Consider the following 15,066-nt stretch of genomic DNA (forward strand, 5'->3'; position numbering starts at 1 on the left):
GAACGCGTTTGACTGCTTTGCGTCAGCAAATGGCCGCGATTCACCGGGTCAAATGTGCTTCGTGTGAAGCGTGGCATCCATTTGAAGGAGTAGCTTATCAAGCAGCATTCGAAGCGAAATTATCCTGCATGATTTCCCACAGTCTCAACGCGATAAAACCCTTTCAAACCACAAAGCGTCGCTATAGCTCACCACTCTCGAAACCCAAAGAAATAGAAATAGAGTTTGTCGCCTTTTTAGTAAGATGCTTGGTGAACAAAAAACACCGAAGAAACGAGCAATGACTGAAGTGCTGGAAGTTATGCACCAGGTACCGGAGAAACTGGTGGAGTGCCTTAACGCGCCCATCTGCGAGGCGGAGGTGCAAAGTGCAATTGAAGAACTCGCACCAAAAAAGTCGCCCGGGGTTCGTGGTGTCAGCGCAGCTTTCTGGAAAATTTTTTTCATCGGATCTAGTGCCAGTATTAACAAAAATGTATGCGGATATATATTAAAAAACCTTCTCTCACATTTAATGCAAGAGGTGACGAAGGTACTAATTCCAAATGAGAAAAGCGAGGAGTCAATCAAAAGCAGCGAAGACGTTTGACCAATAAGCCTTCTGAGAACGGATTATAAGATCATTGCCGAAAATGATATCAAAATGCCTGGATGTGGCCTCTTGTACCATAGTTGTAAATCATCAAACGTATGGTTTTAAAAATAGGTCAATATTCACTAATCTCCATACAATGAGGATTATAGCGGAAACGGCAGATGCAATGGGACGTCCAACAGCTCTCCTACAAATTGATTTGAAAAAAATAAGATTTTGATAAAGTGTGTTACTCCTTTCTTATTTTCACTATTAGAGGACTGCAAAACCGGGCGATTTCTGGTCAATTTATTAAAATTTGTTACAGGGACATAAGCACACGAATCCTAATGAATGGACGCAAGTCACGTTCCCTTTCCGTGAAGTCGTCGGTACGCCAAGGTTGTCCAATGTCGCTCATACTTTTTTCTATTTATCTAGAGCCAATCTGTAAGGCGTTCTTGAATTACTACATCATAAAGAACGCAAGCCTGGGGAAACGTCAGCACGGCTGCTAGGTTACGCGGATGACGTCACCCTAATTTGCTAAAATGAGAAGGATACAATGCTGGCGGTGGAACTTGTAAGTCAGTTTAGTGATGTATATGGGGTTGAAATGAACCCCATAAAGTATTTCCGTGCCTGGTTGCGGCTGTGGGCATTCAAGCCAGAACATTTCTTGGGCATCGTTTGTCCACATCAATCACTATCTATCTTCGCGTTTGGCTAAGCACAGAGCAACTAAGGACCGGGCTGGGTGGCATTCATCTAAACACACTGTGGGTCAAACTCCCAGAAGGGAAGGACAGATACGTGCCGCTACTGAACTGAGCTTTTATTAGCAACGCAGTATTTGTTTTTGACTGTCTGGTATTCGGCGCAATTGGTTTCATGCAGGCAACTCCATATGCAAATTGTGCTTCGGTTTCGAGCAACGTTTGTGTGGGATTCTGGGTTTGAAAGGATGTGCAGAAACAATATTTTTATCAGTAAGCAGAAGAAGGGCTGGGACTTGTCAAGTTTGACATAAAATTGAAATTGCAACCTTTTTTTCTCTTCCGAAACCGAGACACCAGCCCGGTGTGGATGGCGGCATTGAAAGAGCTTGATGGACCATATCTGGCTCCTTGAACGAAAGAGACCGCTGGTACTCCAAAACAGACCACGATACAACGGCAATATGAAAAATTAGGGATGCAGCTATTTTTTCAAAGCGCGTTTTTTATGGGAATTCCTGAACAGCGTCAAGCGCAGACGTATTTATTAGCAAACCCCATACCTTGTAATGCCGCCTCCAATATATCGCCAACAATTTCCTCGGTGCGAAAAGTCAGATGTGTTCAAGCGTCTTGGTGTCTACCTAGTTTGGTCAGGGATAAACACTTTTTTTTGTGCGCTTTCGAACGAAAGCTCTACCGGTCAAAACCCGGTAGGAACTAAAATATTTTTTTCTGCCTTGGGGAGTCAATTGTGCTATTTGCCCGGTTCCCGAAACACTGCAACATACATTCATGTATTTTACTAATCCAAAACTATTTTGGGCTCAGCTACGCTCCGAGCTTCGTATTAAGCGGTTCCCAACATGGTATAGTATGACACTTCTGGACACACCGGAAAACCAACAGAACAGAAGTCACGAGCTCCTGACCCTGATCGGTTTGCGTGCGATATGGCACTCAGGTACTGATCACACCTTTGTACCAGAACGAGGCAAATCTGCGTGGCGCCACTTTCTAGAGGAATTCGTCTACACGTCAGCCATCATAAAAAAAGGTTCGTTCATCATAAAATTTATCATAAAAAAAGAGACGAAACACTGGGAAAGGTTCAAGACCCCCTTAAAGCTATAAGGTCCCAAAGGTATAGCACTCTTTGAAAAGGTGCAGCTCCGCAGAACAACGCGATAGGCAGTTCCACATGTCAAACATGTGCGAACGATTGTGAGAGGTGGGTCATAAGGGCTGACCTTTTAGGTTTTAAATAGCATAATGCTTTTAGACACATAAAAACCAAGCTGCCGGTGGAAAAAAAAAAGCCTAGTCGGTAGAGTGTCTGGCTTGCAACCGAGGGGTCGTGGGTTTTGAGGCTCGCCCGCCTAAAATTCCGCGGTTTTTCTCTTTTTTCTTCTCTTTTACGCCACGGAGTTACTTCATCAAGTGAAATCATTTGAGACACGCGTGAGGTCATGTGGCGGTGACGTCATGACCCTATCAACCAATCAGGATTTTTCTTGCCGCTACCGACGCCGACGCCGGCTTTTCTGTGATGCGAATTATCCTTTCAGGTATCGCTTTGAAAATGTTCTAAAAGTTTCAGAATAATCATTTGTCAAAAGGCTGAAATCTAAACTTACAAAATGTGTCTTTTACCAAAATGTATCCGTCTGTCCGTCCGGCGTCCATGCTAACATAAAAAAAAAAAAAAAATGTTTGCACAGTCGACAGGATTCGAACCTGTGTGGGGAGACCCCAATGGATTTCTAGTCTATCGCCTTAACCACTCGGCTACGACTGCGGGACGAGTAGGGGGCTCTGAGATGTGGTAGTAACTCGAGAGCTGGGGTTTCTGTCATGGATGAAACGTTGCATGTAGCCGCTCAACCTCTATACAGGAGAGGGTGCTCCGGTCAAATGCGTATATAATCGCGTTAAATTTTGCTTGCATCGGCTCAATGTTTATAGACGAGCGGGCGCTGCGGTCAAATGCTCAAATGCGCATATAACCACGTTCCATACCACACATTCTCTTTATGACATGAACCGTTGACTTAAGCGGTGGAGATGCGTTCCCACGGCTTCTAGGGGATCCAAGCTGATCCGCTAGAAGAGCCACTGGCTCTGCATTTGACTGGCCATAAAGCTGTAATAATGAAGTCGAAACGCAACCCGCAGCTCAGCACTACCTATGAGCAATAAAAAAATCAGCACCATCAGCACTACCTATGAACAATAAAATCAATATCATCAGCACCACCAGAGCTTCACCCCAATCAAAATCATTCACCACGTGGAGATGCGGTCATTTTTTTAGATGCGGAGCATCTCTTGCTCGGGCTATGTCCCGCGGCGTCGTAGTCCGCACTCACACTACGCATGCGCAACTCTCCTCGCTGCGCGTGCGTTCTCTCTCTCTCCAGCAGCTGCGCGAATTGCACGCAGCTATCAGCTGCGTCCCTCTCTCCAACAGCTGCGCGTGCGTTCGCTTCTACTCACACCGCGCGCGGGCGCAACTCTCCTCCTCTAGTTTCTTCTCCTTCAAGTTTGAATATTAGCAGCGGTAGCGCGCTGCTCGTGTTCAAGGGGAGGAAGTGGCCGAGTGGGCTAACGCGTCTCAGCTCGGAGCGTGGAGCGAAAGGTTGCGCTGAGATCCTCCTGTGTTCGAGTCCCCGCCACCCCTGCCCGTTTCGATCTGGATGAGTTTCGTACCGGCACGCGTTCGTGTGATGACTACTGCGTGATGCACGTTAAGAATCCCAGGTTAGCGGTTGTACCGCACCGGCTAAATTTCTCATCTACAGCTAAGAGACCGATTACCAGTTGAGGCGCATCTCCATCAAGGCTGTATGAACATAAAGAGCAAACCATTTTCTGCGCGCGTTCAGTTCACCGCTGTTGACTCCACTTCACTCCGTTCTTCCGATGAAGTGTGATGGAACGATGCTCCGCAACACCCCATGGTTCCCCTCGGGAAGATGGAGGAATTTTTTTTCTTTTTAATGAGAATTTGGCATGAAAAATCTTATTCGTTTAAAACATGCAGTGTTAGTTTCATAACCTTACACGGGAAGTTTAGGTTATGAATAAAAAAACAGTCTTCACAATCGAGCCTTTTCAAGAGAGCGCGTCATCTCGTGACTGCTGCGCCAGCTATCCGACTCCCGCATTGCTTGGGCACACACTCTGACCATGTCTTAGACCCAATGCTATATCAGCTCCCTCCTTTAACTCGCCTCAACTGGCAGTCAAACATAAACAAACATTAGCGTTCGGCCGAGACTCGGATCAAATTACACGGATTGTGCCGGAAGAATGGCGACAGCCAATGTTTCTCATTTCGCTTTAATAAAATCAGTCGCGCTCAAAAATAACACGTTCGCACATGCGTGCTCAATCGGCGCGAAAATATCAGTGTTGCTCTCGTCTCACATACGCGAGTCACGCCTTCGTGTTGCATAATTATTCGCGGCGTTTCTAAAAGAAAAAAAAAATAGTTAATAAAAAAAAAAAAAAAAGGAGTCAGACAGGGCGTGGTTGGGACACGCGTCTCATTAAACAACACACTAGCTCGGAGCGGGTGATTGCAGCTAACGTGAGGCTCAGCGGGAAAAACGTGTTCCCACGCAGAAGATTTTCTGACACACTCGGGGTTTGGGCCACAGCCGGACCAAAGAAAACGTTATGATCCCAGTGTAGCCAATCGCATTCGCGTAAATCCGCGACGTCACGGCGGCCTTGTGTTACCCTAAGCGATCAGCAGGACACTTTGCGACACGTCAGGTACCCAACATTGCCACCAGAACAAGGAGCGTTCGATTCGGGTAATGGCACTACTGTTTTGTAGCGCTCATGTGTGCTTTAGGTTGAGCTTATTTTAGGCTAACGCAATTTTTTTTCGGAGCTGACTACGTGACGTCGGAAGTAGGTTAGAACGCGACGGAATATTTTCTCTTTATCACAATTTGGGTTATTGACATCAAATCACGTACGCTTACTTTTTTACCACGTAATGTTCATAAAAACAAAGGAGGAAACGACCCAACCGGTGCTTCTGGTAGCATGCCATCTGTATATATATATATAAGTATAGACCGCGCGGTCAATAAATGGACGACCCAAAAACGTGATAGTGTCGAGCGGTCTGCCCTGCGCTCGCTTATTAGGAGAAAACAATTAAACGCATGAGGTAAAAATACTCAGCGAAAGTCACACACAAAAGTTTGAGTACCCGATATATTTCTTACGCTATTTTGAACCTACCCGTGCATTTTTTGTACGGGTATCAAACATATGGTAATATTAAACCGTATTGTTGCTATCTCCGTATGAAATGGTTCCACGTGGCGACTATTTTAGTAAAAAAAACAAAAGGCATGGAACTATACTCGTAAGATATTCGACATAAATTTCGGTTAACCCTTGTTTTTACGTGTGTGCAAACATTGAGCTTACCTTCCTGGTCGTGAATTTGCGCAAAATGAATCTTACCAGAAGAGCAGCAATGAGTTGTGATACATGGAATCAGACGACCAAAATGCACAACAAGTAATAAACGACAGCTACAAAGTACTGAAAGATTTTTGGTCAGCAGCGAAACGTGTACGGGCTCTACGATGTCGATGAAGAAAAGCTACATTTGGGAAACTTATTTTATCGAATGCATCTCTTGATTATATATATATATATATATAACTGAGAAGAAAATAAAACCTTAGTGAAAACAGCAACAACGGACTATTTAAGCTTCAACGTTTCGGCCAGAGTCCGGCCTTTCTGACGAAGGCCGGACTCTGGTCGAAATGTCGAAGAATAAATCGTCCGTTGTTGCTGTTTTCACTAAGGGTTTTTTTCCTCTCAGTTATATACCCACGCCTTCAACCACCCAACACCATGCCCGTTGTATATATATATACATACACGGTAAGAAGCTTCAACGGGCCGGTTAGGCGTAAAACGAAAGTGGAGGAGATCCAGGAAAGGCCTTTCTTTACTGCACCGACGCTTCAAGCGGGGACCGCTTTTCTTCAGGGTGAATGGTTGTGAAATGTGAAATGGTTGTGATATATATATATTTATCACGTCAGTAATTTTTACAGCGAAACTGTTATGTGCTAGGATCTGGAAAAAAATGCGTCCATGGATGTTAACAAAAAAACTCCAGTTAAAATGGCGCTCCTTCGTTCGGACTGGTCGTGGCAAGTATCTTTAAAAAGAGGGGGCAACCCGCGTGAGTTCGCCTTTCTTGCATGTCATTATTAGATACTGATGTCCTGATCCCTTGTTATCATCTACGGTAACCGACTTATCTCTGCTAAGAGTGCGCTGTGACGAGGCTGAGAGCAGGACGCGCCGATCTAATCTTCTTTACCGCCGCTTTCGCGATGCTGATAAAGATACTTGGGCTCTTGATAAGCCTCGCTGATCAAGAGCCCAAGTCGCTGTAAAACCTAAAATAGTCGTATACCGACAAGTATACCTATGCCAACGACCAACAACAAAAAGTGCATTCAGCTCACTATTTAGCAAGATCGTATCTGAAGTCAAAATACAACCAATGGCGGTTTACCCCAATGACGATAAAGCAATGATCACTTTAATCGCTAAGAATTTAATAAAGACAAATAAACAACTAAGTCGTGTGCGTGTCTTCATTGCAGCCATATGTAAATCGTAGAGATATCGTAATATTGTAGTGAAGTTGTCGTAAAGATAACAGCTTCACTGGTCCTCCATCTTCACGTAAAGTAGATTTGCTCTATTTTTTTTTATTTTACCGTAATGCATGTTTTATGGGAATCCCAACAATAGGTCCCTTTCAAAAGTCCACTAAGCATCATTGGTGGTCGCCATTGTTTAAACACGTAGCGTGTGATGGGACCGTTAAAAAGGGTCTATTGACGGAAAGAATTGAGAGAATTACGAGGCCTGGATAAACTTTCGACTTGCTAAATTTAAAAGGCACGGCGGCAATATACCGAAACGCACTGAGACGCTCACTTGTCTGTTTCCATATGTGGTTCGGAGATGGGCCGTTGTCTTGCATGGCAGTACGATCGGGGATTCCCGTTAATATGTCCAGAATCCTAGATTTGGGAGGGTTTGCAACTGCTCGATCGAGGTCCAGGGGTGTGTAGGCCACGTTTGCAATACAAGGTGCGAAGAGCGGGCGAGAGCGTGGATCATCCGCAATTGTCTCCGAACTTTAGCAGCACCTCCGCCCGAGCCCTCCGTGGTTTCTACATACTTCCACTCGTAAAACCAGCCTCTATTTTGCATTAAAAAGATCCTGAAACAATTAAAAAATAGATTAGTTTTTTTTTTTTTTTTTTTGGCGTAGCTTTTTTTTGTGAACTTAAATATCACCATCATTTGTTTTTAATACAACCCTAAACGTGAAAAAAACTTAAAAAGGAAACATGCAGCCACTGGTCGCCGTTGAACATCATTGGTTGGTCGAGCCGTGACTTCATAAAAAGATCAGGAGCAATTTGAATTGTACCTTTCGCACAACGATCAAATGGCAGTTCTTACCTCGTTTCGTCTCCACTTCGCGCAAGATCCTGGGATTCGCTAAAATGTCTGCCTCTTCCGTAAAATGATGCGCGGAACTGCTGGACTAGCAACAATGTATCGACGATAGAGCCCTTCTTCTTCCATACCCATTCGTTCCGAGATATGAAACTGACGGGTGCAGAACAACAAGATCATCAGTAAATATGTTTCCTAGTCCAGCAGTGTGTTCGTTCTCGTTTCTCTTTCCCTTCATGTATCTTTCTACGTTCAGCCGACATCTTTGAGGAGCACGAAACTCCAACTAGCTCACTATCGACGACGCACACCGCTGGCTCCACGAGCCGAGGTGCACGGGCGACGACCTTTTCGTGGCGTCGCGTGCTTTCTTTCTCCTTGTACTTCCCTCCTGCTGCCACCGAGGAGCGTGCTTTCGACGCAACTTCAAAAACATATTTTTAGGAAATATGGGCACGAAATTGCCGACTTTTTTTAGACACTCGGGATGCTCGAAGTCGGATTAAAAAAATTATCGAGTGCTCTTTAATATAATTGAAGACCGCTTCCGCTACCCTTTACTAAGAGCAACCGCAGACAACGCCTACGATCCAATGAAGTGAGAAACGGCAAAGTGCCTCGTCATGGCGCTTGTCGTCTTTACGCGGTGACCATTACCGGCTAAAGCAATCACGATCAAACGTAGTGGCTGCGGCGTGATCGTCCGCTTTTTTTGCGGTGCTTTCATTGGTTTAGCCGGTGTATTAAACGAAGTGCTGCATGACGATGCACTTTTGACGCCGTTCATCGGCGCCATCGGGTCGTAGCGTTGGCTGCGCTCGGACCTGATGTGGGATAGGCGCTTTCATTTCGGTCTGCCATTTGTTCCCTTTCTCTCTTTTTACGGCGGGGACGTTTCTCGCTCACCTGCCAGGCTTACTCCAGTGTAAAAGAAAAATATAACAGTGCATTGTTTTTTTGTTTTGTTTTTTGTCTAGCTGTCCACGACCCCGCCCTGATTTTATTGACGTTACGAGTCCAACGCTGCAGTAACACTGCGCAAAGAAAACAGATATAAAGCTCACTACCCTATAGTACCCGTGCACTCGCAAGCACTGCAACAAAAAGCAGAGCTCGAGCCCCCCAGTAACGTATTCCCGCAATAAAGCAGAAATAACAAAAAATAAGTGTTCCAAGAGTCAATGTGCACAGGTCGTTAGTGTAATTAACCTGTAATGTGACGTCCGACATAATGTGTTTTTATTTTTTCTGTTGTCTCTCATTTTGGTCCCTGTAAAAAGAAAATCGTCCCATACATTATGTTTGCATTTTCACTCGCATTTTGTGTCGTCATTACAATCTTGACTAAAGCTCTTTGATAAAATTCACGCTCCGCGTTCTTTCCACGTACCGACGAGCATTAGTGAGTTTTAGAATGGCGTAAACGAGCAAACGGAAGCACTGTGCGTTTGCGTTAGCGTTGCGTGTTCCACATTATAGAGTTTTAGAATAGCGTAAAGACCCTTGCGTCACCACTGCGTGCAACGCACGCAAGCTGTCGACGTAACGTTACGGAGCGCGTTGAACGCGCACTTTTAGTATAGCTGAAGTCAAACGCAGATATAATAAAGTCCATAAAGGGGCTTTAATACGTAAAGACTTGCAGCGCCATCTAGATATGCTCCTGCAAACTGCTTCAAACAATCCAAGGCAGGTATTCGGTCGAGCAAATTCAGCCCCGCGAATCTCCTTGCTTTGCTACGAAGTGCGCGAATTTGTTTCCAGTTGCTTGTTGTGAACGTGTTTTGTCTTTTTGTTTTTTTTAGGACTGTGCGACCAGCAGTTCGATCTATGGTGTGCTCCAGTGTGTTGTGGGATCCCTGCTATCTTATGTTGGCCTCGTCTTTTGCTTGAAAGTATGCAAGCAATAGGTCGCACCGCTCGCGTACCGACCACACAGTAAACACATTTTTGGGTTCGACGGCGTCACGAACGTTCTTGGCTATCGACACCCATCTTTGTGGGCGCTCAAAAGGGCTCGTCGCGTTGATTTCTTTGAGGAGGTTGTGGGTCGCCTGTGAATACCGACCGATCAGGCCGAGTTCCACTCGCTCCAAGGAAGTCAGACGGGGAAGCGCTACCATTGAGAAAAGGTTTAATCTGTACTTAAGTTCCGAGTCCGATGAAGAGGAGGACGAAGGCTGCCTAGCGGTCCGGGTCTTCTGTTGGAGGCTTTGCTCGGCACCGGCTCTTACGTCTGTCTCCAGCTCCAAACACAGCGTGTCCTCGCCCGCCACGAGCCTCGCCCTTTCTCCCTTCTTCTTTCTCTTTATTCCACAAGGTTGAGGTCATCTTCAATAATGAAGCGAACCCCTACAACGCGCGTAGCACTTCCACTGGTTTGCCTCACCGCCGCCAATTTTCAAAATGGAGTAGTCTCGGGCTCTCCCGTGCGCGACGAGAGCAACGAGAATGGCACGCAGGGGACCGCTAGGTACGCTCACAAAAATCGATAGCGTGCGTACGCATGGCTCGCTGCAGTGCGTACGTATGGCTCATGCGCAGTGTGGAGGACGCAGCGTTAAAGCTAACGTAGGGGGCTTGCGTTTGCTACTATACGTAATACTAAAACTATGTTTTAAGTGTGTTCCTTGGTTTGGCGTTTTTAATTTTTTGCGTGACACTAAAACTCTCTACTATTGCGTGAACATTCAAAACACCTGTCACGAGCTAGTGCTCCACAGCCAAATACGCTTCCAAGGGCCGCTTCTTTCAGTGCCTTTCTGCCGCGGGGTCGCAGGGGTCACGGATCTCGTACTATGGCGCATTTTATGCTAGTCGTAAAATGAACACGAATTCATCAATAGGTTTCAAACATGGTTCATACAGTAGCGTCGCTTGCCTTCAGAGCGACTAAAGCGATAACAACGACAAAGTCACCGAAAGGAGTTTTAGTCGTCTAGACCTTTCCAGTGTTTACAAATCCACAGCTCAGCGTGCGATCTCCACAGCTCAGCACGCGCGTGTGCGTCGCTCCGGAAAGCGAGCAAAGCACGCGCCATACGCACGAACACTGGAAATGGCACCGGCCATACGCTCTTTCTTGGAAAGGTCTATACTGAATATCCAGAAATGCAAAAAAACAGCTTTGTGAAGCAATCATGAGTGTCGGTTACACCGGTGTTTTGGTCGCTTTGGACGCAGCAGAAACAGAGGCGCGAGCGAGCCTTTAGACCTGAATGTTGAATGGAACTTTCTGAAAATGCCTGCGCCACCAGTGAGCGCTGTGGGGAACTATGGAAACTGTGAGGTTGTCGCGCCCTTTTGTCAAGCCAAGTCTAGCAGAGTTGAGCTCTTTCCTGCTAGGTTGTGCACGCTACTACCCGAACTCCGGCATCATTCTTAGTCCATTCATGCATCCATGCGAGCCAACGCTTGTCGAACGTTGTTGGAACGAAATTCGTTTTTTTTTATTATTGGGGAAGTAAAATAAAATGTACAAACTAACTGAACTAATTCCCGTACAAAAAAAAAATGTTGTATACGGGAACACTCTTCACTTCCGGCGCGTGGCCGACGCGCGACGGCCCGTACAACAAAGAACTGTGTCCCATTCAGAACGATGGCCCATTCAAAAAAGAGTACTGGAAAGGCGTGAAGTGACTAAGGGTTTCTCACCTCGTCTAGGCAACGCAGAGCAGCACAGACCGCTACAAAGATTGCCGTCTGCCGTACACAGGCTCCCACGCGAAAGTAGGCAACGTGATCCTCGCAGGCGGTACAGCGGTAGCAGCAGGCGACAGAGCAGCGTCCATCACTGTTTCCATAATGCCCCACGCCCGCCGCTTGAGGGAGCGCGCTACTTTGCAGAAATGCCGATCTCCTGCCCGCTATAACTCCGCTTTCTGCGAACACCTGTGCGAGTAAACATAAGCGTATTCCTCCTCTATGCTGGCATTTATACTTAGTGAACGGGAAGTGTTGATTCTGAGCGAGCTATTGTCAAATACGACTGAAGAATACTCTAGAAGGTTCTCCCAAACCCTTATTACAACCAGCCAGTGTTCCTCTGCAATTCGAAAATAGTCCTCCACCGAGCTGCACGTCGCACTTATGTATGAGGATATAGATGCATACTGCAAGCGTTACCAGAGGGGGTCACCTTGGGAACTTGGGCAGCATTCCCCATAGGAGCGCGGGCAGCTGCGGTAGCTGGCGAAACAGTGGTGGTGCCGTCTCCGTAAGATCGGTTCTGTCCGAGCAGCGTGAAGCGCTACACCAAATCCGCTGCAAACCCTCTGCTACCTTTGATGATTATATGCGATATTTACCATTCATGGCGTGTACAGCAACAATGTCGTCAAGCTGAAAATGCAAATTGCACATAAATGTTTTATTATGTGAGCCTGAACGATTTTCTTGGGATCACAATCTGCCATATCTTCAGGCGCACCAGGGCATTCTTTCTCATTAATTGGAGAACGACACAATGTTTGCGGCATTAGAAAATAGCGTTTGTGTTCCTACGACGAGCCACCGACAAGGCGAGCATAAACACGAGAAAGTACGACTACAACGATACACCACCGAGAGTCGATCCTAGGTAGAGTGTCTTTCTAGTTCATACACACGCGCGCTTCTGCTTGAGTGTTGACATCTCAGCCATTTTTCCACCCAATCGCTTTTTTATGCATTTTGAAGTGCGCACAATCCGGTGTCACTCAGCTCGAGCGCGTAGCTTTGGATAATGCATAGACGTCATTTTACCGCCCAAGTCACGCACCGAGTGCGCGAGAGCGTCACGCACTGGCACATTCGCGGCAACAATGGATGTCTTCACCCTCAGACAGACAGACATGTAGGCACCCTAATCCTAGGTAAAGCCCCCCTATCCTGGAAAAAGTGGCGCCATTCATTCTTGTGGCAATGCGCGAGACACGTGCCGCGCGCCACTTCTGGGAAGAACATGGCGTCTGAAATCTAGCTCAGCGCTACACTCTATCAGTGCTGCGCTGTGCCGCCATGATCTTCCTATGGGCTTCACGTTAAACGTGCCTCGTGCATCGACGCAGCTTGCGCTACTTTTGAAACATAAAGGGGCCTTAATCGTAGGGTGACTACGGCGCTGTTTCTCGCACGCTGTACGAAATGTCGCCAAGCCGGGAAGCGAGTTTACTAACTGACCCGCTCAAATAGCGTTGCGTACTGCCAACGCGCAAGAAGGACGCGGGAGCCTGGGTGCGTAAAAAACACCTCTGCGAGAACGGGCCCAGCAACCAAGCGCTTGCCGTTGAACGCCCTATGGCGTGCCGAAGGCGAGCCCGCATTCACATCACTTGTCGTGGCTACCGCCATTCTTGCTTTTGATTCGGTGGTATTCACTGGTGACTATAGCTGAGATCGCTGCTGCTGAGCACGTGCTGATGGCAGGCTTCCACAACGCTTCCAACGCGAATATTGCACACCACCAAGATTGTCTTCTTTGGAAGCCGATAATTAAGAACTCATCCTCAGCATGCGCAGTGAGAAATCACCTCAAGTACGGCGTCCAGTGGATACCACCAATAGGAGTCATTCAATGGCGGCCATAGCTTAGTGCTTAGCTCCTCAACGCGTGCTGACGGTTAGCGTCTACAGTGTTTTTCCAACGTGCGTTTCACATCACCAAAACTGACGGTCTTGGGAACTAATAAGTGTGTGCTCGTTCTCAGCATGCCCAGTGAACGGTGCCTGACGCCCTATTAGGCACGCCCTGTTCAAAGCGGTTCAGAGCGCATTCTCGGAACCAGCTCCTTTAATAAGCTGCTATGACCGAAAATACTGATGGTGTGGAATTCACGTTACAAAATAAATGTGAACGCTTGCCGTGATCACGCGCTCAGAAGATACGCCCTCAGCTATGCCGCCCGTGAAAACCCCGATTGGGCGGGAGATCGAACTTTAGGGGGCATTTTATCGAGCTTGTTGCCCACAGAGTCCGGTGTTTACTAACACAACAAAACAAAAAATTTGAACCTCGTCTGGCACGGTCTGGGCACGAGCGCTTCGCTTTGACCAGTGCTTTGGTCGCACAAGGAGCGGCCTTCGAATCGTCACTGGGTGATTTCAGATAAAATCGACCAAAGGATGGCTAGTCGACATTTTTAAATCAACTGATGTTTTTATATGTTATTGTCTAGTGTCTGGTATGAACGAATCCAAACTTAGTTTTGACCAGAAAAAATACTTGGGGACAGGAAAAATCGTAAGGCATGAGGTGGTGGACAGTTGCATTAACGCGCACTGATGGAGGGGGCCCGTTTGAGAGTGAATAACTAAAGCGATAACATTAGGAGAACTCTACTACGTTTTAGGCGCAAACTATGGGTATAGCTTGCTTGTAATATAAAGTAATCATATTTATTTAGAATTTATTTATTTTTCTAAAAATTGACAAACATGCCTGCTCGAACGACAAATGGCAAAATTTGGAGGTCTGTATCTCATGAAATAATTTAATCATTATGATATAATTTGCAGATATTATTCTACTAATATATAGCTAATATTTAAAAAATAACTAAGGTATCTGGTGATACAATAGTTAGGATATATTTAGTCAAACATGGAAAAAAAATCAAACAAAGAAAAATTCCGACGCGAATAAAAAAAAAACACCACCCTCGATTTTTTTAAAATTTAGGTAACCTGTTATACTCTATTTCGGCATTCATTTCCATTAAAAACATGTTGCATCATTTTATTGAGAAAGAAGATACAACTCCCCAAAGTAGGGTCCTTTTTCAAAGCCTACATTTAGCAGTGTTTTATACAAGAACTGACTCTGAGTTCCAGTTTCATGAAACCAACACACATGTTTTATATATTTTTATTCAGATGAGGCCAATGATAACTAAAGAAATCGTTCACACACTTAAATTAAGGAGAAACTACTGTGTACAAAGAGGTATCATATTACGGACTAGTGATCCGAGAAAAGATCATGCAGCCATCGGCCACTAGGAACTTCGTTTACTTTATTCTCCTGCGACACTATATGCTATTCCCTCTTCCGCTCTACCTTCATCTCTCTCTCTCTCTCATATATATCCCTGATATATATCCAGAACAAAAACATCTTCAAGCATTCCCTTTCTGCGTGGTAGTGTTCTGTGGCTAGCAAAAATCATTTCCTCGCTGAGCTCACGATTATGGCAAAATAGTTGCCGGAAACCGCAGACGACACTCGTCGCTAGTTCTGGCAAAACGGCCGATACAATCTTTTTTTCG

General features: G+C 45.9%; 1 pseudogene; it reads left to right on the forward strand.

Annotated features, from left to right (window-relative positions):
- Positions 1-244: 244 nt before the first annotated feature.
- Positions 245-15,066, forward strand: part of LOC120843201 — a 58,656-nt pseudogene continuing 43,834 nt past the window's right edge.

This window comes from Ixodes scapularis, unplaced genomic scaffold (genome assembly GCF_016920785.2).
Source record: "Ixodes scapularis isolate PalLabHiFi unplaced genomic scaffold, ASM1692078v2 PGA_scaffold13__105_contigs__length_92229423, whole genome shotgun sequence".
In the NCBI taxonomy this organism is placed as follows: Eukaryota; Metazoa; Arthropoda; class Arachnida; order Ixodida; family Ixodidae; genus Ixodes; species Ixodes scapularis.